This window comes from Vicugna pacos, chromosome 15 (genome assembly GCF_048564905.1).
Source record: "Vicugna pacos chromosome 15, VicPac4, whole genome shotgun sequence".
Taxonomy (NCBI): domain Eukaryota; kingdom Metazoa; phylum Chordata; class Mammalia; order Artiodactyla; family Camelidae; genus Vicugna; species Vicugna pacos.
The window spans coordinates 45785225-45808289 of record NC_133001.1 but is presented as its reverse complement, the minus strand read 5'-3'; the positions used below and the strand labels follow the sequence as shown (position 1 = coordinate 45808289).

At 40.4% G+C, this 23065-nt stretch overlaps 2 long non-coding RNA genes across 2 annotated transcripts in view; one reads left to right on the top strand and one right to left on the bottom strand.

The window, feature by feature from the left end:
• Window positions 1-20815, bottom strand: part of LOC140685905 (uncharacterized) — a 39780-nt gene extending 18965 nt beyond the window's left edge. The window contains exon 1 of the long non-coding RNA XR_012059364.1: window positions 20665-20815. This is a non-coding gene — a long non-coding RNA (uncharacterized lncRNA). The remainder of the gene's footprint in view (window positions 1-20664) is intronic.
• Window positions 20816-20932: 117 nt separating this feature from the next.
• On the top strand, window positions 20933-22860 carry LOC140685904 (uncharacterized). The gene is made up of 3 exons (XR_012059363.1): window positions 20933-21021; window positions 21899-22100; window positions 22682-22860. It is a non-coding gene; the product is annotated as an uncharacterized lncRNA (long non-coding RNA).
• Window positions 22861-23065: the final 205 nt, after the last annotated feature.

Below are 23065 nucleotides of genomic sequence, written 5' to 3'. Positions count from 1 at the left end.
GTGTCTGCATTATATCCAGTTCATCGAGGCTGGACTATTTCAGGTGAGTGCCAGGTAGGGACACTGGGTTATACTACGATCTAGCAGCATTTGGTAGCAGAGAAGCCAGTGAAGATACCAAGGGCTGTGCTAGTCACAGTAACAAAGCAGGAGTTTCTAAGGGTAGTAGTTTCCCAAACCTACACATAAAGAAACTGGCTCTCAGAGAGGGCATCAGGCCCAAAGTCATACCTTAGCAAACATTAAAAAAAATGTTAGAATTCAAGTCTTGTTGTTTGATTCTAAAATGCATGCTTTTTACTGATTCTCTGAGTTCAGGTAATTGTTTAGGGCAGCAAATGTGTCTGTTATGAGTTTCTCAACTTAAAATGCATGTCCTGTCGTGTCCTACTAAACTTTCTCAGACTGAGTTTTGCTCCTTTGCCTGATCTTATCTCCTCTGTCCATGGTGCTGAATTGAAAGACCAGCATAGCTGGCACAAAGCAAAACAAAGTAATCTGAATCCGGATTGTAAAAGATCTTGACTACTACTCTGAGCCTGGTCATTGAAAATCAGTAAAGTCTTTTCCAAACCCTCTGCCTTAACCCACAAATCTCTCCTCTCCTCCAAAATCTTTGAGTTGAACAGGGTAGAATAAATGAGGCTTTCAACTAACAAGAATTGTTAAAACCAATATCTTTTTAGTTCCATGATTCCAAAGATTCCATTATCTGGGAATAAATTGATGAAAAGTGAGCATGAGAAGGTCTATTTCATAAACATCAACCCAGATCTAAACAGAGTTCAAATAAAATGAATCAGAGACTAGAAATTATCAAGGAGGTCCAAAGCCACAGCACTGAGCTGATGCAGGGTATTGAGGCTGGTACTGAGAACAAAGGCTGGAGACAGAGAATGTCTTTATATCTGGTTCAGAATTGATTTTCAAGCCATAAAAATGTTAGTTAAGGAACACTGACATGAACTAGGGCAGGGTGGGGGGGAGCTGGAAAATAGCAAGTGCAATTTCAGGCTTATGAGAAATGGAATTAAAGTTAAGAGAAGGAAAGCAATCTATTGTTGTCCAGAAACTGGCAAACAGCACAGCCACTGCATCATTATAGTGGCAACGACCTGCTGTGTTCATTTGTCTCTGAGCTGTCTGACCTAGGAGCTGAGTGATTTATCTACTTTCTACAGCTTCAGCTGGGCCAGGCCAAGAGGATAACTTGGAGAAAGGGGTGGTGGTGGGGGTGGTGACACTTAAGCACCAAGCCAATGAACTCCATATGTCTTGTGTTAGAGAGCATGCTCATAAATCAACCAATATCACACATTTATTTCACACCTACTATAAACAAATCTGTGTGCTAGAAAGATGCTGGTCATACAAAGATTGTAAAGGGTAGAGTCATTGGCCTTGGAGAGCTTCGAATCTAGTGGCAAAGGTTAAGCATATAGAAAATAAATTAGTAATATATGTTAGATAATGGCTAGAAAAAAAAGAGCTACTAGAATACAGAGGAGGACTGCTAACTTTTATATCATGGAAGACTTCTGAGAGGAGACAACACCTGAATCAAATCTAAATAGCAGGTAGAATTTGCACAGAGAGGGAAAAATGGGGTGAGCATTTGAGGACAAAGCAATTAGCAAACCCTCAGAGGCAGGAATGGGTCAGTTACATTTTGGGAAGGTGACATTGCTCATCCAAAACCAAACTCATAACCTAGAATCTAGATACAAGAGTAACCCAAGCTCTCCCCATCAAAGAAGAGAGTTAGGGTAGCAATGGATGCTCAAGGCTCTGTACATCAATACTGGGCTGAACCACTTTGTCAAACATTGAATGACTTCCAGTATGAAAATTTAATTTTTAGACTTCTAGCCACAGTGGGATACACTGTTAAGGTACAGAGAAATGTCCAGACCAAGTGTTCTTTCACTCCATGACTCTCCCAAAAAGTTACTTGTTAAGTTAACCAGGATAGTGCTTCTTCCTCAAGCTAATGTGCACTCATCCTGATAAATAAGAAAATCCAATGATGAGTGTTAATTCTGGCAGGAAGAATAAAGAGAGCCCATAAGAATTCTTAGAAGTTAGACCAATAACATTTTTTTTCACCTGTCTTGGATTCAATGACTTTGTTGCCAACTTACAACTCCAACTAAGCACATCACATCCTCACTACAAGTTAGGCTGCCTTATAGAGTAGTCACCACAGCACAACAATTTACAGAGTCAGAAAACAGATCAGAGGAAGAAATGAGAGCTGAGGAACCCTCAAGGTATAAGGGAGAAAACATCTTATTTCTAATTCTAGGCATATTCTAAAACATATCTAATTTTTAATTCTAACCCATGGAAGGACTGAAGAGAAGAAAATCAAGATGAAAATTAAGATGCCAAATCTCAGAGAGAGTGGGTTTAAAATAATAGTCTGGTTTGCATTACAACAAAGGGACCTTGGGTATGTGGAGGGGGAGGCGGGAGCAAACATGTACTTTGGTGCTGCAAACAAACCTGCTACAGAGGACCCATCCTGGAAAGATCAAAGATGTATGTCTTCAGGCAGATAAAATTCAAACAAGCAAAAGCAAATAAAAATGTATCTAGCAATTTGCTGTTATGCAACTAATGGGAATTCTAGAGAAAAGAAATACAAACTTTATTCAGAGAGAAGAGTTTACCTGGACAGGGACTAAGAATTGACCACACTGTACCACTGAGAACATGCTCTGGAACATGCTGAGTGGCCTCCCAGTTGCCAACTTCTGAGCATTCACATGTATCAAGTATTCTTATAAGTCATCTCACTTGATGACTTCAACTCCGAGACTCCCTGACCCCTTGACTTTTGCCACCAGCACCTTCTTAGTCCTCCTTCAAGGGTTCCTAGCAATACATTTCAGTCTTCTTTCCAGGACACTCTTCCTCCTCTCCCTTCCTGATTAAAGGTATTCCCCTGAAATTTAGCTCTCTCTTTACCTCCTTCCCTTATTAAACTCAACCCCCAGCATAGAGAAAGAGAAGTCTTAGGATTTAACCTTAGGAACTCCAATGACTAGCTTGGCAATGTTGGGCAATGTACTTAGCCACTCTCAATCTGTTTCCTGAGCAATAAAATACAGATAATAATATCTTCTTGGTTTATGTCAGTTGACTATTTTGAAAATCACATAGTTTGATAAAAGGGAGAGTGCTGAGAAAATGGTAAAGACTTGGAAGCTGTTTGTCTCTAAGGTAAGATGGATAATGACAATTGTAGTGAATCCTCTCTCATCTAGACTGCATTCTCTATCAGCTCCTTCATTGTTTCTCTTCCCGCTAACCTGGATCCAAACGCAATCCCCAAGATGGGACCTAAACCTGCTGATCTCTTCCCTCCCTTCCCTCTACCTCCATTTTACCACTTGCAAGACAATCATTTAAAACACTCTTGGTTTAAGACGTGGTTTGGTGGGAAATTGGGCTAAACCTGGATAAACCAGCAACTGTAAGCCACACTGGTTGATGTTCTACCAAGAAACATCTCAATACTGTATTTAACCATGAAGACTCTGAAGTCACAGTTCCTGGACTCAAATTCCACACTCACCAGTACAACCAGCTCTCTGACTTTAGGTAAACTTCTTGACCTTTTTGTACCTCAAATTACTCAACTATAAAACAGAAATGTTAATAGCAGTGTCTACCTCATGGGGCTCTTGTGGTTTTTACATGAAAGAAGATACACAAGTTATCTGAGACATCATAAATATGGAATAAATATTTGGCCTAATTTTATATAGTTAGAGGTGGTAACAAGAAGCATTCCAAGAAACTTCATCATTCAACAAATATTCAGAGGTTAATTAGAAATATATTTCTCTAGGAAGTGGGGATACAGGAAGAACAAAGCAGAGATCTACTCAGATTTAACAGAATCTAGGGTGGAATATAAACAAGTAAATAAGAAATTAAAACAATGGTAAGTGCCACGATAGGGCAAAAAATAAAGGATGCTGTGAAAACACACTTTAGGGTTTCTTGGAAGGATGGAAATGGGAAAAAGGAATGAGGTGGTATGGGCTAAATTCTGCCCCCTCAAAAGTCAGATGTTCAAGTTCTAACTCCCAGTACTTCCTAATGTGAATGTATTAGGAGATAAGGTATTTAAAGAAGGAATTAAGGTGAAATGAGTTCATCAGAGTAGGCCCTAACGCAATGTAACTGATGTCCTCATCAGGAGGGAAAAATTAAGACACAAACACACGTAAAGGGAAGACCCAGGAGAAGATGGCCATCTACAAGCCCAAAAGTGAGGGCTTCCAAGGAAACCAACCCTGACAACACCTTGATCTGTGACTTCCAGCCTCCAGAGTTGGGAGGACAGAAATGTCTGTTACTTAAGACACACAGTCTGGGGTACTTTGTTACGGCAGCTCTAGCACACGTCGGGTGTGGTGATGGAACGCTTCTGAGAGACATGACAACATATCTCAGACAGAAGCATGAGTAGGAGAGGCATGTTTTGGCAAGGGTAGAAGGCGGGAGGCCACAAGAGAAAGGTCAATGCCATGACCACTTGTCACACGACCTCTCTTTTGTATATGGAAGTTCTTTGGAGCACATTATTAACCTCCCTTGTCCTCACAACAGCCTTGAGGTGGTTAGATGCATCTGATTCATAACTACCACTGATTTACAGAGATCAAAACCAAGCTTCAGACAGATACATGATGAAGGCTGGCACAAGGCAGAGCTTGCCTCCCCCAAAGGAGGTGAGTCCAAGAGTGAAGATCTTAGCAAAGAAACAGCAAAACCACCTCTTCTTTGTATTTGGTACTAGATATAGTTTACTGATGTCATGGAGCATGAAAATAATTAATTCCCAGTACAATCTTATAACATTCAGAAAGAGCTAAATAATACAAGATAAACAGTTTGGAGGCAGATAACAAGTGAATGATTTGGGAAAGACAGGAAGAATGGTTGTACTGGGCTAACAGATGTGTTAGACCATCAGATAAAAACGGAAACCGGATATGACAAAGGCTGTGGAGGGATTGTGAATTTAGTGAAATCTGTGTGCTCTTTCCAAGGAAGGAGAGAGATGAATGGTGAATCAGAACTTTCCCCCCAGTCCTCAAACATCTTCAGTGCCAAGTTTAAACAGTCTGCATTCCACGCCTTGCCCATCTTCTCTGGGGTTAATCAACCTGAGTGAATTTCTGAGATGAACCCACGTGGCATGAGGACTTCCAAAAAGTAACAAAGTCAGGTCAACATGGTGTTTCTACTGCTCTGACACAGTCTAGTGATGGGACATTGGTTGAGTTAACTAAACAAGCGTTCTTTAAACAATACCTCAGTTACCTCACCTGTAAGACGGGGCCTCATTTAATGTGAGAGTTAAATAAAAGAATTAGAGGAGAGGTCTAATGCTTGGCCTACAGCATGCTGCCTGGCATAGAGAAAGCACAGGATAAATAGTAGGTCCACATACAAAATTTTAGGGAAGAAAAGGAGCTACTTTTGACTTGAGGCTGCAGAATGATATAGATACCATCAAGCTCCCTTCCACGCTGAACTTTACACCATTCAAATGCATCAGTAACGGGTTAGCACTTCCACGGCTATGAGCTCCCCAGAGTGGACAAAGACAGCACCCAGGATCACCCTCCTACTTCCTGAGATGAGCAAGCTAAAGTCAAAAGAACTTAGTAATGTCAAGTAAATATATCTGAGCCTGTCATTGGAAAGTTCCTAATAAGGTTTCCAGGTGATTCATTTGGTGACAGGAGGGATCTGACTCACCCAAGCTGCCCTTGCACACATCCGCAGACCTGCACAACTGGCCTTGGATTGTGCTTTTTCAGAGCAATCCAAGGTGTTCTTCATGGGGCACCAAAAACATAACAATTACTCCACTGGGAAATGATGAGAACCAAAAACAACAATTTTATTATCTTCACCAAGACAAGAGCACTGGAAAGATTTGAACCAGCATTATCCAGGAAGAGAGATGTGCTCTTTTTAAGCCTATGAAGGGATAAACACCAGAACCACCAGATTCCCCCTGGAGTTCATTTTCAGTGGCTGCATATGGCTGTATAGACATGGAGTGCCACATTACAGGGAAATGTCACTAGGCCAAGGGACATCAAACAGGGCATCCAGTAAATCCTTAGCAAAGATAGTGGTCTCGTCTGGCTGGACTCCAAAGGCAGAACTTTTGATAACATGACCTTGCTATGCAGAGACTCCAGATAGCGAATTGAGGACAGCCTGCCAATCACAATCCAAAGATGCTCCTGGACACCCCTGTGTCCGTGTGGTATCTTCCAACCACATCCTCTTTGTTCTCTTTCTTCCCACACAGGCTCCTGCATCATTCAAGGTACTCCCTGATATTGATGCGTTATTTGATTTCTGCTGAAATAATGCTTTAAAGATTATTCAAAGGTTCTACCTCCACTTTTTAATTTTAAGTTCTTCAAGGGCAGAAGAAAGGCATTCCCCAATTTCTCATGTCCTCCTCTCTTTATTCAACCCCCTGCCCTGGTCTAACTTCAGCCCTAACCTCAGCACAGGCCCCACACTAACGCCTGTACTATGACTGAAAGAACAGAATCTTGCTTGCTTCAACCTCAAAACTCATGGAAATCCCAGGATAAAATCTTCACATACGATATTGGTCAAGACAACTGCCACATGCCAGCATCATCACAGGATTCATAGTTGCACATCAAACGCCTCCTTATTGGACTAATTTTTTCAGTCCATTGGAATGGCATGCAATTTGCTTTACAGCGTGGGATCTACCTGTGACGGCTTGCAAGAAATTCGAAATGTGAAACGTAGGAAGGCAGTATTGGCTTTAGTCAGGGCCGGGTATTGAAGACGAGCGGAACGCGTGCATCCATGGATTGGTGCTCTTTGTGCATTCCCCTCCTCACTTCACACTGCGCTGAATGAAGAAGACTGAGAGACTCTGAATGGGGAGCCAGAGAGATCTTTTTAAAGATGCAGAGCCTCCCTTCCACAAGCAGACCCTGGAAAATTGCGCAGGCTCATGCCTCTGAGCCACAGGTTTTAAAGGCCTGCTGTACCTGAAGGCCCTGATTGCTGCCTCTGATGTGATTCCAGAACAGAGCTGTCCACAGGAGAGGTCCTGGGCCACTCCTATGCGGTCCTGGGGGACCTGGAGACACACAGACAGGGAGAAGTCTTTTCTTCTCTCCTGCTTTCCGTCTTTTCTAGCTGTTTTCCCCTTTCCAAACTCCACACACACACTCGCACTCAGCGCACAGTTGAAAAGGACGGGAAAAAAAAATCTCACCAACTCTGACCTCATTCTTGAGTCATTTTGCCTCAAAGCAATAGAAGGCAGCAGAAACCAGAAATTTTACATGTTAACTATAAAATCAGCATCTGTGAGTTAACTGAATTAGTTAACAGTGAAATTAGTAAGTATTCTTTGTAAAAAAAAAATTAAAACAATGCAAATTAAAAAGTAGGAGTTTCCACATGGATATGATTTATGAAGATTTTGCAAATGGAAAAGTCAACATTCTCCTTAACACCTTGAGCTACAAGCTCTGATTTACCTTCTGAAAGATAATACACAATTAGAACATTTCTGGAAAATCATGCTAGAAACTGATAGCTGTAATTGCTTCCTAGAACGGAGAAAAACTTAACTTTTCACAACCTTTTATACTGTTTGAATTTTTCACTCTGAGAATGCACTGCCTTCTAAAAGTAAAGATAAACAAATCAGACAATTAATCAATTGGCTAATTTTAAACTGTTGTTCTAGTTAAGAAGGCATCAAAACCTAGTCCCTCAAATTAAAGTACTGTTCGGGTTCGAGGATCTCAAAACAGAGGCTTTAGTCCCAGCCCTCTCCGCAGTGTGTCTCTCGACTTGTCCGTGAACACAGAATCATTCCATTTACTGATGTTCTTCAATTTCTTTCAACAATTTTGTAGTTTTCCACATGTACATCTTGTACATACCTTGTTAGATTTACACCTAAGCAGTTCATTTTCTGGTATTATTATAACTTTTTAAATTTCAAACTTCAATTGTTCATTACTGGTATATAGGAGAACATTTGACTTTTGTCTATTAACCTTGTGTCCTATGATCTTGCTGCATTCACTTCTTAGTTCCAGGAGAGTTGCTTGTTTGTTTGCCTCTCGATTCTTTGGGACTTTAGGCAATTGTGACATCTGCATCTGGACAGTTTTATTTCTTCCTGTCCAGTCTGTATAACTTTATTTGCTTTTATGGTCTTTTTTGCTTTAGCTAGGACTCCAGGAAGACGGTGAAGAGGAGTGACAAGAGGGCATCCTTCGCTTGTTCTCGCTCTTGGGGGAAAGTTTCTCACCATGAAGTGTAACGTCGACTGTAGGTTTTTTGGTAGGTGTTCTTCATCAAATTGAGCAAATTCCCCTCTAATCCTAGTTTGCAGAGTTTTTATCATGAATTGGTGCTGGATTTTATCAAATGTTTCTTCTGTACCAACTTACATTATCCGATGATTCTTCTTTTTCACCTGTTAATGTGGTGGATTATACTGTGATTTTCTGATGTTGAACTAGCCTTGCATTACGTGGAATAAATTCTATTTGATTGTGGTTTATAATTCTTTTTATGCAATAATAGACTCCATTAACTCATAGTTTGTTGAGGACTTTTGCTTCTATGTTGATACAGCTTTCCTTTCCTGTAATGTCAGGTGAACACTGGCCTCATACAATCAATCGAGAAGTTTTCTCTCTGCTTCTATTTTTCTGGAAGAGACTGTGGAAAAGAACCATCTTTTCTCCCTTAAATGCGTTGACTTAATCCACAAGTAAACTATCAAGGATGGATGTTCTCTTTTTTTTGAAAGGTTATCATTTATTGATATTATTTCTTTAATAGATAGAGGGCTATCCATATAATCTGTTCACCCGTTTATCTCTCAAGGAACTTATCCATTTAATCTAAGCTATAAATTTTGTGAGCACAGTGTTACACCTGGTATTCCTTTATTACCCTTTCAATGTCCGTGGACTCAGTAGTGATGAGCTCTCCTTTATTTATGATTTTGAAAAATGTTTGTCTTCTATCTTTATTGGTCAGCTTGACTAGATGTTTATCAATCTTATTGATATTTTCAAAGAACCAGATTTTGGCTTTATTAATTTTCCCTATTGTTTTCCTGTTTTCAATTTCGTTGTCATTTGCTCTAATTTTTTCTTTTTTTGGCTTGACTTAAGCTTAAATTGCACTTCTTTCTCTAGTTTCCTAATGTGGAAGCTGGATTATTGATTTAAGATCTTTCTTCTCTTCTAATACATACATTTAATGCTATCAGTTTCCCTCTAATCACTGCTTTCACTGTATCCCACAAATTTTGATGTTTTATTTTCATTTTCACTTGGTTCAAAATAATGTTTAATTTCTCAAGACTCTTTATTTCATCCATATGGTATTTAGAAGTGTTGTGCTTAATTTCCAGATATTTTAGTATTTTCCAGTTACCTTTTTGTTACTGATTTTCAGTTTAATTTTATTATGGTCTGAGAACATACGCAGTATGACTTCTGTTATTTTAAAATTTTTAAGATGTGTTATATGGCCTACAATGTAGTCTATTTTGGTGACTGTTTCATATGAGCTTGAGAAAAATGCATATTCAGTTGTTACGAAATGGAACATTATACAATGTAAGTTAGATCAAGTTGATGGGTAATGCTATTCCGATCAGTCATATCCTTACTGATTTCCAGCCAACTTTATCTATCAGTTACTGAAAGAGGGGTATCAAGTCTCCAGCTATAGTAATGGGTTTGTCCATTTCTCTTTGCAGTTCTGTCAATGTTGCCTCGTGTCTTTTGGCACTCTTCTGTTAGTTATACATACATTAAAGATTATTACATCTTCTTGGAGAATTGACTTCTCTATCGTGATATAATTACGACTTCAATATCATTATATAATAATCTCTTGATTTGTAAGAACTTTCCTTTTTCTGAATTCTGCTTTGTCTGAAATTAATATAGTCACTACAGCTTTCTTTTGATTAATGCTAGTATGGTATATTTTCTTCATCCCTCTACTTGTAATATATCTGAGTCATTACATCTGAAGTGATTTTCTTGTAGACAAAATACAGTTGGATCTTAGTTTTTTATTCACTCTGACAATTTCTGTCTCTTTTAATTGGTGTATTTAGACAATTTACATTAAATTGACTATTGATATGGTTGGATTAACATCTATTATATTTGTAAATGTTTCTATTCATTGCACTTGTTATTCGTTTCTTTTCCCCAACTTTTTGTGCCTTCTATGATTTTAAATACATGAATCCATTTCTCTCCTCTCTTAGCATATCAATTATTCTTTTTAAAAAAATTTTAGTGGTTGCCCTAGAGTTTGAAATATACATGTTTAATCTATGCCCACCTTCAAATAAAAGTACACTGTTTCACATTTAGTAAAAGTACCTTATAACAGAGTATTCCCAATTTCTCCTCCTTGTACCTATGATTGCTGTTACTCACTTTACTTATCTGTAAGCCAAATCATACAATCACATAATCAGGCAAATAAACGATTACTATTGTGACTTCAACTGTTATCCTTTAGATCAATTAAGAGTAAGAAAGGTGAAGAATTTTATCTTACTTTTGTTCCAAGTAAGCATATTTCAGTGTGACTTTTCTGTATTCACCTGTCTTTCCAGGTTTCAAAGTGATGGTTTGCTCTACATCATTCTCTAATGACCCAAGAAAAGTCATTGGTTTTCAGTTTGTTAAGCTTTTTTCTTGTTGTAAGAATGGCAGTGATGACTTCCAAGTTCTTCACATGGAGGAGCTAAAACTGGAAGTCCCTTTTGACTTGTGTTTCTATATTCTCATCTATAAAATGGAAAAGACCCTGCCCAGGAGGCTTCATACAGAGAGGGGGCCTTTCAGAAGGATCATGAGCCAGGACCTTCTATGTAATCTATTAGCCCATCTTTCACTTTGTCAAAGCAGATTCCCATTCAGAATCTCACAGATGTAACGTATCTTTGCCCATGAGGATTTCAGACTTAATTCATAAAGTACTAGATTATGTATTCTCATTGGCCTCTATATCCCCATCCCTATTTTGCCTACTTCGCATCTTCATAGTTCAGACTCTACCGAAAATAAAATCAGGCTCAACTTAGGAACAATGGTCGTACGCAGGAATCAGATGAGCTACAGGTTATGGGATTAAAAGTGCAAGACTCAGAGATGATGGGGGCAATAGAAACAGCAGATTCAATCTTAGAACGAGGCAGAGGATGGGTTAAAAAAAAAAGGGGGGGGCATTGAAGGATCTGTCACCCTCATTACCTGGGGTAACTCCTCTTTCCCTGGGATTCCAACTTAACCCTTGGTGGGTCTGCCCGCCTGTTTCCTCCAATTGTTCAAAAATTACAATAGCCACTATTTCTACAATGATAAAATACTCAATATGTAAGGAATATGAGAATTCATGTAGTCCGGTCATGCATCCAAGGCAAGAATCTTTTAAAGCCCAGTTACATTACTAAGACAGTAATTTTGCCCTCAGCCAAACCTCATCCTACAATTTCTTAATCTCATTGTGCAGGACTTCACATTCAGAGGGAATCATCAGAATCCCCCAGAGAGAATCACCTGAAGGCTTCATTAACCTGAAGGATTTTACTGCCCCCCCAACCATGAGCTAGATAAACTGCCGTCTGTCTCCTCCTTTGCTTTTGTCTTCTGGTCACTCTCAATCCATGTGACAAGGGCCCATCAGCCAAGCTACCCCAGCTTTGAAATAAATGATGTGAACCATGGTGCCAAATGTATAAGTAAAGTTCAAAGATTTATGCTATCTTTTAAAATTCGGCCAATTCCTGTGCACAAGAAAAAATCAATTGTTGGGCCTGCTTTGTTCTTGGGAAAAAATCAATCACGGTTCTTGCCAATGATCCCATTACCCTCTAGATGCCAGAGTCCCTCCTTCACACTCCCCATTGCATGTTGCCATCAGCTGTACCAAACTGCCTTTCCACAAGGCTTCTGTCTTGGTTTAAGATTGAAACCACCTTTTATATTCCCTTCTCTTCTTAGCGTCCTTAGATCCCTATTACTTTTCCCCAAAATAACTGTAAGTGTGTGAACTAATTAGCTTAGAGAGCACAAGCTCCCTTAATGCCTTCGGAATCCTGCCATCCCACACTTATTTCTCTATGTTCAGAGCTTCCAAATAGCCCCTCACTTGGTTTTGGCTTAATTATTCTTCAAGGTCATCCCTGTACCACTCCTGTCCATGTTCCTTTTCTTCTCTGCTTCTGTTTTTAAGAGGCTTTTAAAATAGGTTCAGCAGCTCAGCCATTTTTTGAGTCATTACTAGCTTCAATCCCCTTTTGCACTTATTACTTGTCCTATTTTTTTCTCTAGCCTCACCTCCTTCTCTGCTATATCTGCAAGAGTGTTTCTGAATTTCACTGACCCCTTTGCTAGACTGGACGTCTTCTGTGTTTTGGTGGCCTGTACCTTTTCCCTGCAGTATGATCTAATGTCGCATGGCCTTGCCTTGAGAATTGGCTCTGCCCCTCTCCTCTCTGTAGCACAGATGCGTCTTTCCCTTTTTCTTCTAGTTCCTTCTTCAGGAAGCTGGACTGAACGCTCCCTTGATCTTAGGGTGCTCACTGGACAGGCAAGAGCTCCAGGAAGACAGCTTCCTCTCTACAGTTGTTCAACAACACCCCAGCCTTCTGGATTTCCAATCTACCTACTAATTTATTTCTATGTTCAACTGGGACAGAAATCTGAATCCTGAAGTAAGAATAAGAAAACAAATGCCACAACCATAATAATAATGCCACCTCCCACCAGAGAGCATTGAAAGCTTTTCAAACATTTTCCTGTAAATTATCCAATCCAGAAGACACATTATATAGCAGACTTTCAATTTCTTGCTTTCTTCTAATTGTTATTCTAATTCTTTTCTATTTTCTTCCAACCTCCATCTTTCCCACTCACTTTGCATTATCAATCATCACTTTGAAGAACCATGGAAGGCACTTCAGAGATGGATCTAGATTAAGGGGTTTTGAATTTTTTGAAGGAGCTGAACACAAAGTTGATCCTGAAGCCAGAGCTCACAACCTACAAGGAAGGTGGAGGGATAATCAGAAAACCTCAGAATCAAGCACACTCAACAAAAACTGGGTAAATGCTGCAATTCCAAGGCCCACAGAGGACCCAAGCATCCCTCAGGGATCCCAGCAGCAGGCTCTGGGCAGCCCCTCATCACAGCTCATGGAAATGGGCTCTTAAATAAGACTTAATCTGGTTCTCAGGTGGAACTACGTCTGCAAGGTCTGGGCAAACAGGCAGAGCAGAGAGGGAAGAAAAAGAGATATCCAGCAATGAAGCAAGGCAGAAGACTCAAAGGCCAGGAAAACAGGTCTCGAGAAGTTCACTGTTACGGCCCAAATTGGAGCTAGAGCCTTTAAAGAGGTGATTAAGCTAAAATGAAGAGCCACTAGCGTGGACCCTAATCCAATCTGACTGGTGTTATTATAAGAAGAGGAAATTTGGACGCACAGAGACACCAGGGTTGCGCACGCACAAAGGAAAGACAAGTGAGGACTCAGCAAGAAGGCTGCAGTCTGCAAGCCAAGGGGAGAGGCCCTAGAAGAAACTAAAGCTGCCAACATCTTGATGTTGGAATTCTAGCCTGAGAAAAAATAAATTTCTCTTGTTTATGCCTTCCAACCTACGTATTTTGCTATGGCAACCCAAGCAAACTGATACACTCCTCCATGGGATAAATTAAGCAGAAGACTCTCAGGTCAGAATTCCTGGTCTGATCACTTACTAACTGTGTGACCTTGGGCAAGTGGCAAGTTATGTAACCAGTCTCTGCCTCAACTTTCTCCTCTGTTTGAGAAGGATAATGGTACCTACCTCACAAAGTTGTCACAGGGATTAAATAAATTAACCCTTGTAAGGTGCTTGGAAAACTCTCGGGCACATGCTATGTAAGTGTGAGTTGCCACCATTACTATCATCATCATCATCTCCTGTGCCAGGATTTTTCATGGGTTTCCAGAAAGGCAGAAGAAAATTGATTAGACTAGAGAAAACATGTAAACAGAAATGGATGTTTGGGGCAGAAAGTTTGTGACCTAAAGCTTCCACCTAGCAAGTATCAATAGCTTATTCTGGGAAATGAAGACATTTCCAGAAGACAGAGTATGTCTCCCCTTTAATTCACACTCATTGTCGGAAGTCTGGGCTTCCCAAAGTTCAAAAGCACCTCAGCAATAAACAGTAAACACCAACATTTTCAGCAATATGAAGAAAAAGAACAATAAAGACAAATATCATCAATGCTTATGTGCAAGGGGGCAGACTTTATGCCACTGCAGTCCAAAAACAGGAGGAAGGAAACTTCTGGAATCACAGCAATTTTTGATGTTAAATTTCTGCATATTCTTCTTTTATCTCCTCACATACGAGAAAACATGAATAATCCCTGCCCTGGAAGAAAAGACCTACCTGTGACAGTGATGAAGTGGACAAGAGATAGGGTTCAAACTGTTCAGTCAGGTGACAGTGAATCTCTTTTTTTAAGCAATAACATCCATGTTTTTAGATGAAAAGATGATTTGTCTAAAAAAGTAAGCACAGGCTCTGTGATGTGGTAATAACAAGGAGAACGAAACATTCGGCCCTTCAAGTTCTTTGGTCTTCATTTCAGCCTGCCAAGGAAAAAGGAGTTTGGAGCCATGTTTCCCGAATGACATATTTATCGACAGTGATAAATTTCTCAGAATCTGAAGGACTTATCTGCACTTACTTCAGCAGCAAAGACTCAGAAAAATGGGCAATTGCTTCCCCAACATGAAAAAAAGCATCGAAGAGCCCAGCGATTGATTGGAAAAAGACGAGAGTAGCCTCAAAGATGAGAACACGGGGCAATCATCCACGTTCAGAGAAAGAATGCAGGCCCAGCTAGAAAGGCAGGCTGACTAGTACAATGGAAGGAACTGGGTAGAGTCTGCATATTATAAACACAGGGAGCATGGCTCATGGTGAAACTGTTCATTTTTTTCCATCACTTAGAAGACTGGGATCAAACTGCTTATCTCCAAGTTCTACTGGTCGACAAATCCATCTCAGAATCCCTGGTTTTAGTTTTGTTTTTCTAAGGCTCAAGAAACACCACTGTTGGTTTGAAAAAGAGATTATTTCAAACTATTTTATTCTGATCCCCTGAGAAATCAGATTTTCGAAAATATTTCAATTAGATTAGTACCCTTGTGACCCTTCATCCCACGACAACAAAGTCCAGGCGCTATGAGTTATATGTCTGCCAAACAAGTTTTAAAAAGGCTTTGAATAGGACCAAATAAAGACTGAGCTCTTGGTAAGGGAGGCAGGGAAGGGAATGCATGTGTCATTCATTGGTTTGGAGAGTCTTCGAGGAGCTTTGCCTTCTGCAGCTGTAAAATGCCCTGTGAGTGCCTTCAGTCTACAACCTGTTTGATAGGTCAGTTGATCTATCATCGACTTCTACTCTACACAAACTTGGCTAGGCTACGTAGCTAACCCAACCTCTGCAAATGCTGAGGCCTGTTAGCATTACTTCTTTTTCCCCCTTGTTTATTGTTATGTGTTGACATCCAGACAGATTCTCAGGCAGGTCCTGTAGACTTCAGATTTTCACAATATTACCATTTCAGCAGGCTGAATGTTAAAAAATGGAAATTGGACAGACTGTTATCAACTTTAATCGACCATTAGAGCATCAGAGCCTGAAGGCACAGTATTTAACGGTTGGAATGGGGTGGTCAAGTAAAATGCTGTCTCTTTCATTTGGAATCTGGGAATAAAGCCAACCCAGATAAAAAGGGAAAGAAGCCATTACTCTGACAGCTGTGGCAGAGCACAAGGATCAGCGCTGCAAAGGAGGCCAAGATGCAAATACTGCAGTGCACTTGGGTGAGGTTTGTCTACGAATTCTGGTTTGCAGGTTGTGTACATAGTGAAGATAAATAAGCCAAGGAATGAGATACTGACCTACCAGAATGAAGGCTGTTATCTAGTATCAAAAACGGATCCTGTGACATCATATAATATGGCCAGACTCGGCCTCAATATGTCATCACCTTTCTGTGCAGAAATGGCTGTCTTTCGGGAAAGGCAAATAATTCGCTGCCTGAGCCCCCGGGCATGGTACACTGTGAATGCTTCCAAAAATGATTCTGGAATTAAACTTTTTCATTACACCTGACATTAGTGAGTTTTCACCTGTTGGCAGCCATCTTGTTAAAGCCGCCCACAGGAGAAATGTTGTTTTACTAGAAGTTAAGACTCCTTTCTCCTTTTATGCCTCTGTTGGTCATGCCAGATTCCTTCCCAACACCATTTACTCTACTAATGTGGTTTTGCACACTATGAACTTTCAGAATGTTAGACTGAGCACAGTTTCCTTTTAAACAAAATATATTGTTTATGTAAAGAGTCTAACGGCCCATGGCAATCCAATTTACATGTAAAGTACACGATTTAATATTGAATCAGTTTTATTACTTCACATATGAAAGATATTGAGCAGTGGTAGGTATATTGTATTTGTATCAGAAAAATACAAGGGCAGATTTATTGGGCTTGTGCTTAATAATATTAGAATCGATTATCTCAATGAGAGGCGAGACATCTGTTCATTGTGGGAAGAAGCACCATTTCCACCACACTGTTGTTGCCTGATGAACCCTTTCCTCTTCACTCAATGAAAAAGCCATATTTGAAGGGTTAATAATGCCTCCCAAAGTGATAACATTAACTTTCTATCAGCAGCAAGGGAATACTCTTGATATCATTTCAAATTTATTAAGCATATTTGGTTTGCTGGGCATTGTCCCAAACCCATAAAACATAAGATTATTTTATCACTGGTTGCTTTTGTATGCTAATTATGTTGATTCGCTTGACCTCTCAAAAACTGGATTTAATCTTCACCATATTTTCTACATTACGGAAACCCCAAACCTATTTTTCTTTATATTTTAGCTTTTCTTTCTGCAAACTCCAATCATTAGACAATCTCTTTACAGAGTAACCTGTACTCTCATAAACTGTAAGCTCTCTAAAATATTTTAGGAGAGAGCTAGTCTCTTATTATTATCATTAATCTGGAAAGTTGTTCTTTAAGCATTGCTGTTGAGAGAGAAAGGCTTACCCTTTAGAATGACCCTAACAAACAGACTCTCCAGATGCCCTGTCTCCTTTTACCGTAATACATTTTCATTCAATATAATTGAAAGCTTCAATTAATATTACTTAAATCAGATGGGGATAGAGCATATTCTTGAGGTAACAAAAACTAAAACTAGCAGGAAACTAGGGACACAATAATTTGACATGGAACCAATGCAAAAGGAAATTTGCTCATAATATCCTCCCGGAAATTTTGTTATATTTTTGGATACAGGATTTTGTTGTGTGAATTTTCACTTTTAAACGTGCTATGTTTCTTTTCCTTTTCCATCTTTTCAAGGGTAGAAAGAGCTTTCTTGTCCACTCTAACTTGCTTCTAGGAGTAAAGGATGGTCCCCAGCTGTCTGTGTCTGAATTGATGAGATGTACTTTGGGATTTAGTTAGAATGCACACATTTTTCCATGTCCTTCTAGCCTCTAGGCATGCAGGCAAAGTTCCAACGCAACATTTTAAGTAAACAAAACTAAACTGAACAGCTAAAGCCTTCCTTCAAGGAAAGACATACAGATTAGTGAAGGCCAGACCGCAGTGATTCCTGCCCATTCCACAACGATAATTCAATCATACTCTAGACAGAAAATGTGCATCCACTCTGTGTGTGTGTTCGAGGCCACACATAGTCTGCACTTTGCATGCCCTGCACAGTACTGCCTGTGATATGGATTAGATATAAAATCATTACACCGTGGATGTTGGTGCACTCATCCTGTCTTCCTTAGCAGAAAAAAGAATTCTTCCGCAAAATACTGAGTTTACATGCAAAAATATTTCCTCTACAAGAAATCTTCCTCCCTGCAGATTCCCAAGTTTAGACTCAACAGTTGCTAAATCCAACCTTTGCCAGCCTGAGTGCTCACCAAGCAGCGAGGGAGCAGAAGACGGTGAACCTCTGCTCAGGGAGGAGGTGGGCTGCCCACGTGGGTCAAGACTCTGTGATGACTGGTCTCCAAGGGTCACCAACATGTACCCATCAAATAAAGGAACCCTCAGGCACTCCTTTCTCTTCTAATCTCAGCTACTCAGATTCAAATGGGAGAAAACACATATTTATTCAGCAAATAAACTTACTTTTAAGAGAGTCTCCTAATGCTTTGGCAAGGAACTCATTTCTATATGTTGCAACTTCTATTCTTAATGCCTGAGCTCCACCCTCTCTCATCGGTCAGCATCACTTATTAAGCAAGCATCTGTAGCACTTCACTCTTCAGGAAACTAAAACAGCCGTCTTAGGCCGTCTGGGCGGCGTTAACAAAATGCCATAGACTGGGTGGCTTATAGACAGAAATATGTTTCTCACAGTTCTGGAGGCTGGAAGTCCAAGATCATGGTGCCAGCACAAGCAGGTAAGGGTCCTCTTCTGGGCTACAGACTTCTTGTGGCCTCACACGGTGGAAGGGACCAGGGAGCCCTGGGAGGTCTCTTTTATAAGAGCACTAATCCCATTCATGAGGACTCCACCCTCATGACCTAATCACCTCCCAAAGGCCCCACCTACAAATACCATCACCTTTGGGGGCTAGGATTTCAACATGAATTCTGGGGGAATACAGACATTCAGACCATAGCAATGGCCAAAGGACGGGTGTTCCTTGGTCATTCCAACTATTCACAGCTCTTCATGGGTCACTGCTGGTGCCTAAGCCAAGGGGCTAGGTTTTTGGAGGGAAGGCCAAGATGTAGGAAATATGTTCCACTTCCCAAGAATTCATAGACTCTATGGAGAATGTCTTGGTCCATTCAGCCTGCTAGAAGAAAAATACCATGAACTGAATAGCTGATAACAATAAACATGTATTAGTCACAGTTCTGGAGGCTGGGAAGTCCAAGATCAAAGCACTGGAAGATTTGGTGTTCTGTGGGACCTACTTCTGGTGCAGAGATGGTGCTATTTTGCTACACCCTCACATGATGGCATAATTCCAATCATGAGGGCTCTGCCCTTGTGACCTCATCACCTCCCAAAGTCCCCACCTCCTAATGCCACTACCTTGGAGGTTGAGATTTCAGTATATAAATTGGGGGTGGGGGGAAGTATAAACATTCAGGCCACAGCAGGGAGTTAAGATTCATATGTGATGTAATTATTAAGTATCACAAGAAGGTATGTGATTAAAACATCAAAATGTGAGGCCACTGAGGTTCAGGGAAACAAATATTCCATTATATCCACTACACTCTATTACCAAGGCAGGAAAGCAGATTAATATTTTCTTGAAATATTTCCAACGGTAATTGAAATAATGAGTTCTCCTTTCCTTCCCTATAAGCAGAGAAGTCAAGTAATCATATCACGTTGCTACCTTGTCATTCCATTTACTTGATGAAGCAAAGGAAAAGCATCAATAATGCCACTGTTTTTATATGCATCTGAATGCCTTTGGTTTCCACCTTACTTCCTTTCCTAATACAGAATGCATTTTCCCAAAGAGACAATGTAATACATATGACGATTAGTACCCATTCTATTTCAGCCCTTTAATGCACCTGCCAAGCCCACGTCAGCTGTTAGGAGAATCCATAAAAACAATCCTTCCAGAAAATCTCCAGGACCCTTTTAGTCTACCAGTTCCAGTTGTCCCCAAAAACTGGTACCCTAGTTCTCAACCCTCTTCCATTCTCTTTGATGCCACTCTTGGCCGTCAGACTCTATCAAGCTCCTTGGCTTGGACTTGTCATCCCTTCAGAACATGACTCCCTGTATCTGCCTCTGTGCTCCACATGCGAAAAGACCCTCTATTGCCTCACCCGACCCATGCCTTGCCAGAACACAGCCCTTCAAGACCCAAGAGTGATGGCTGGTGTCTAAGGTCACTGAAAGAGCCAAAAGTGTGGTTGTAAAAGACTATGTGCTCCAAAGAAACAGGGTTTTCTCTGCTTAGAGAACTTTTTTTTTTTTGAGAGTATTGTAAAATATCTGTTTAAGTGCATGTATCCTCCACTGGTGGGTGAGCTCTTCAAAGTATGGGACAAGGACTTCCTTATCTCTGCATTCTAACACACTGCCTAGAAAAATAACACACAAATGGTTGCTCAATTAATTAATTAATCCTTGCTCCAAGGTTAATTAAGTCCCCCAAACAAAACTTCTGTTTCTTCAGTGTTCCCAACTAGTATAGAAGGAAAGTGATCTAATTGAATTAATTCACTCTAAGGCATAAATTATTGAAAATACATCATTCTGATATAGGACTTGGCAAAGGTATTTTATTTTTTAATCTCCCCAGAAGATTCTCATGAGCAGCCTGTCTTGAGAACTACTGCCATAGAATGTCCTCTGTACTCTGGCCCCTGCTTCTCCCATCATCCGCACCATGCATGTCCCTCTCTAGCTATACTGGAATAGGTGTCCTTGTTCCATGCACACCATGCTTACCCAGACCCCCAGATCTCTTTCCACCATACCTGGAGAAGCCTGAAGTTAGGGGTGATGTTATTCTTTCTTCCACGGGCTCCCTTTCACTACAGTTCGCCTTCTATGGTCTGAACGCTTATGTCCCCTCAAAATTTATACATTTTTTTATCCTAATCCCCAAAGACAATGGTATTAAGAGATAGTGCCTTTGAGAAGTTCTTAAATCCTGAGGGTGGTGCACTCAAGAATGGGATTAGCACCTCATAAAGGAGGCTCCAGAGAGATTCCGTGCCCTTCCTTCACATAAGGACACAGGGACATAGTGGGGACTGTCACCCGGGAAGAGGGCTCTCACCAAATGTGACCACCCTGGTGTCTTCATCTTGGACTTTCCAGCCTCCACAACGGTAAGAAACAAATTTCATCTAGTCTGTGGTATTTTGTTATAGCAGCCCAAACAGACTAAGACATTGCCTCCTGACTCAGATTTTTTTTCCTGGAAATGAATGTCAGAAATAATATTTCATTTTGAACAAGAGTTAAATCACCAGAGTAAGGTAACTAAATCAAAAGCTACTCTGGGAATTATGGGAAATTTGATGAATCTAAATGAGAAGAAAACACAGAGTGAATTCTTTAAGAGGCATCTGCAGCAGCTCATCTCAATGCTGGATAGCTCGTGTTGGTTTCCTTCACCTTCAGGGTAAAACCCATTGTCTAACTATAGAAAAAGATTTACTTATTTCTAACTATAGAAGAAGAGCTATGAAAGGGGATCATCATTCTCCCCATTCTTCCCTCATCCTCTAGCGTAAAATATCCAGACAATTTGGTTATGACTCAGGCGGTTCTGATGATAGAGCTTTGGGTTTCATTTTGATGGATTCAAACCTGGCCCATCCTGCTGGACTTCTGTAATAACAGAGAAGGTCTCAGAGACCAGAGTAAGTTCAAGGCAGTTTTCAAGGACATAAAAATGGATTTTTCTCATGACGTCAACATAATTGTATTTTCAGATGACAGCTCTGCTACACTAATGACTCCATCTGAAATATTTAGGGCTTGTTCTTTTAAGATGAACACCCCCTGCAGCTTGTCTTCCACAAACATGCCTTTTCTGAGCAATTTAGATGTAGCAGGAGGAAAAAAAAAGAGGTAGGGGGATTTATCAGGATTAATTAATACACAAGAGGAAAGAGATGTGTGTGATTAAACTAACTTCTCAGGTTCATCATAAATATTTTATTCATTTATGTGACTCTGAATTCTGTCTCTGTCATTTAGGAAGTAGCCCTAAATGTGAGACTTGAAGCTTCCTGTGAGTGAAAACAAGGCACAAGAATTCTTATACCCAGGTCCGCAGTTGGAAAGACTCAGAGAGCAAGCAGTAGAACTTTTGTCAGAAGGGGTAACACTGCCAAGGAGATAGGAAGGGGCCCATCATCACTGCATGCCCTGGATGACTGATTTTCGGGAGACAATATGTGTAAGAAATATAGGAGGAAGCCTTGATGGATGAAGGACAGCTCTTTAGATAAGTGGACGGGTGGGGCCAGCATCCCCAAACTCTCCTCTGTATGGGCCTCCCCACTGACCTTTGGAGATTCCGTGAGCTTTCCCTCCTCAGCACTTCCACCACTGCTTTCCACGCACCATCCCCCAGCCCTCTACCATGCAATGCCCTCCCTTTATTTACCCTTCTGTCTGCCTGGCTTCTCCCACCCATCCTTGGAAGTCAGGCTCCAGCTCACCACAACCATGAAGGCTACCATGACATTACACGTTCAGCATTATCTACCTCCCTCACAACCAGAAGGTAGGGTTGATCTCAAGAAGTAAAATTTCAACCACCCAAGAGTACTTAAAAAGGAATTTCGTTCTCTACTCACTTTTCTCAAAAGACATGAAAAGGTCTCCAAAAGCATAGTTTGAAGTCATACTTATTAAGGCTCTCTGTCATCATTGTCCTTATCCCCAAGCTACCCCCACAGCGTGCTCTGCAACCCCTCTCCAAAAAGTGCCTCTTCCTCCCCCAGCCCAGGAGGCTCCTTTCTTCCTTTCTTGCAGGGGGGAGACTGAAGTGGAGACCACGTGATTCTCTTTGGCATTCTGGGGAAAATGCAATGACTTTGAATGCATATGCAGACCTCATGAATTGCAGCCTATCACATGCTCATCTCATATCCTTGTACTTAAGACATTTTTTCCTATGGGTTGATCCTGCCTTCCCAAATAAATTGTAGATTCTTTAAAACAAGAACTATGTTTTATTCACCTTTGTATTTTAGTACAATGTGGGTTTTCAATAATAATTTGAAGAATGAATGAAAGGATTAAAGTACATAAAAGTCAAAGTTTAAATTTCACATTTCATTAATTCCCCCTGCAAATATCACACATTACACACTCAATTACTATTTGTTGATGATAATAAAATAGGAAGACAACCCA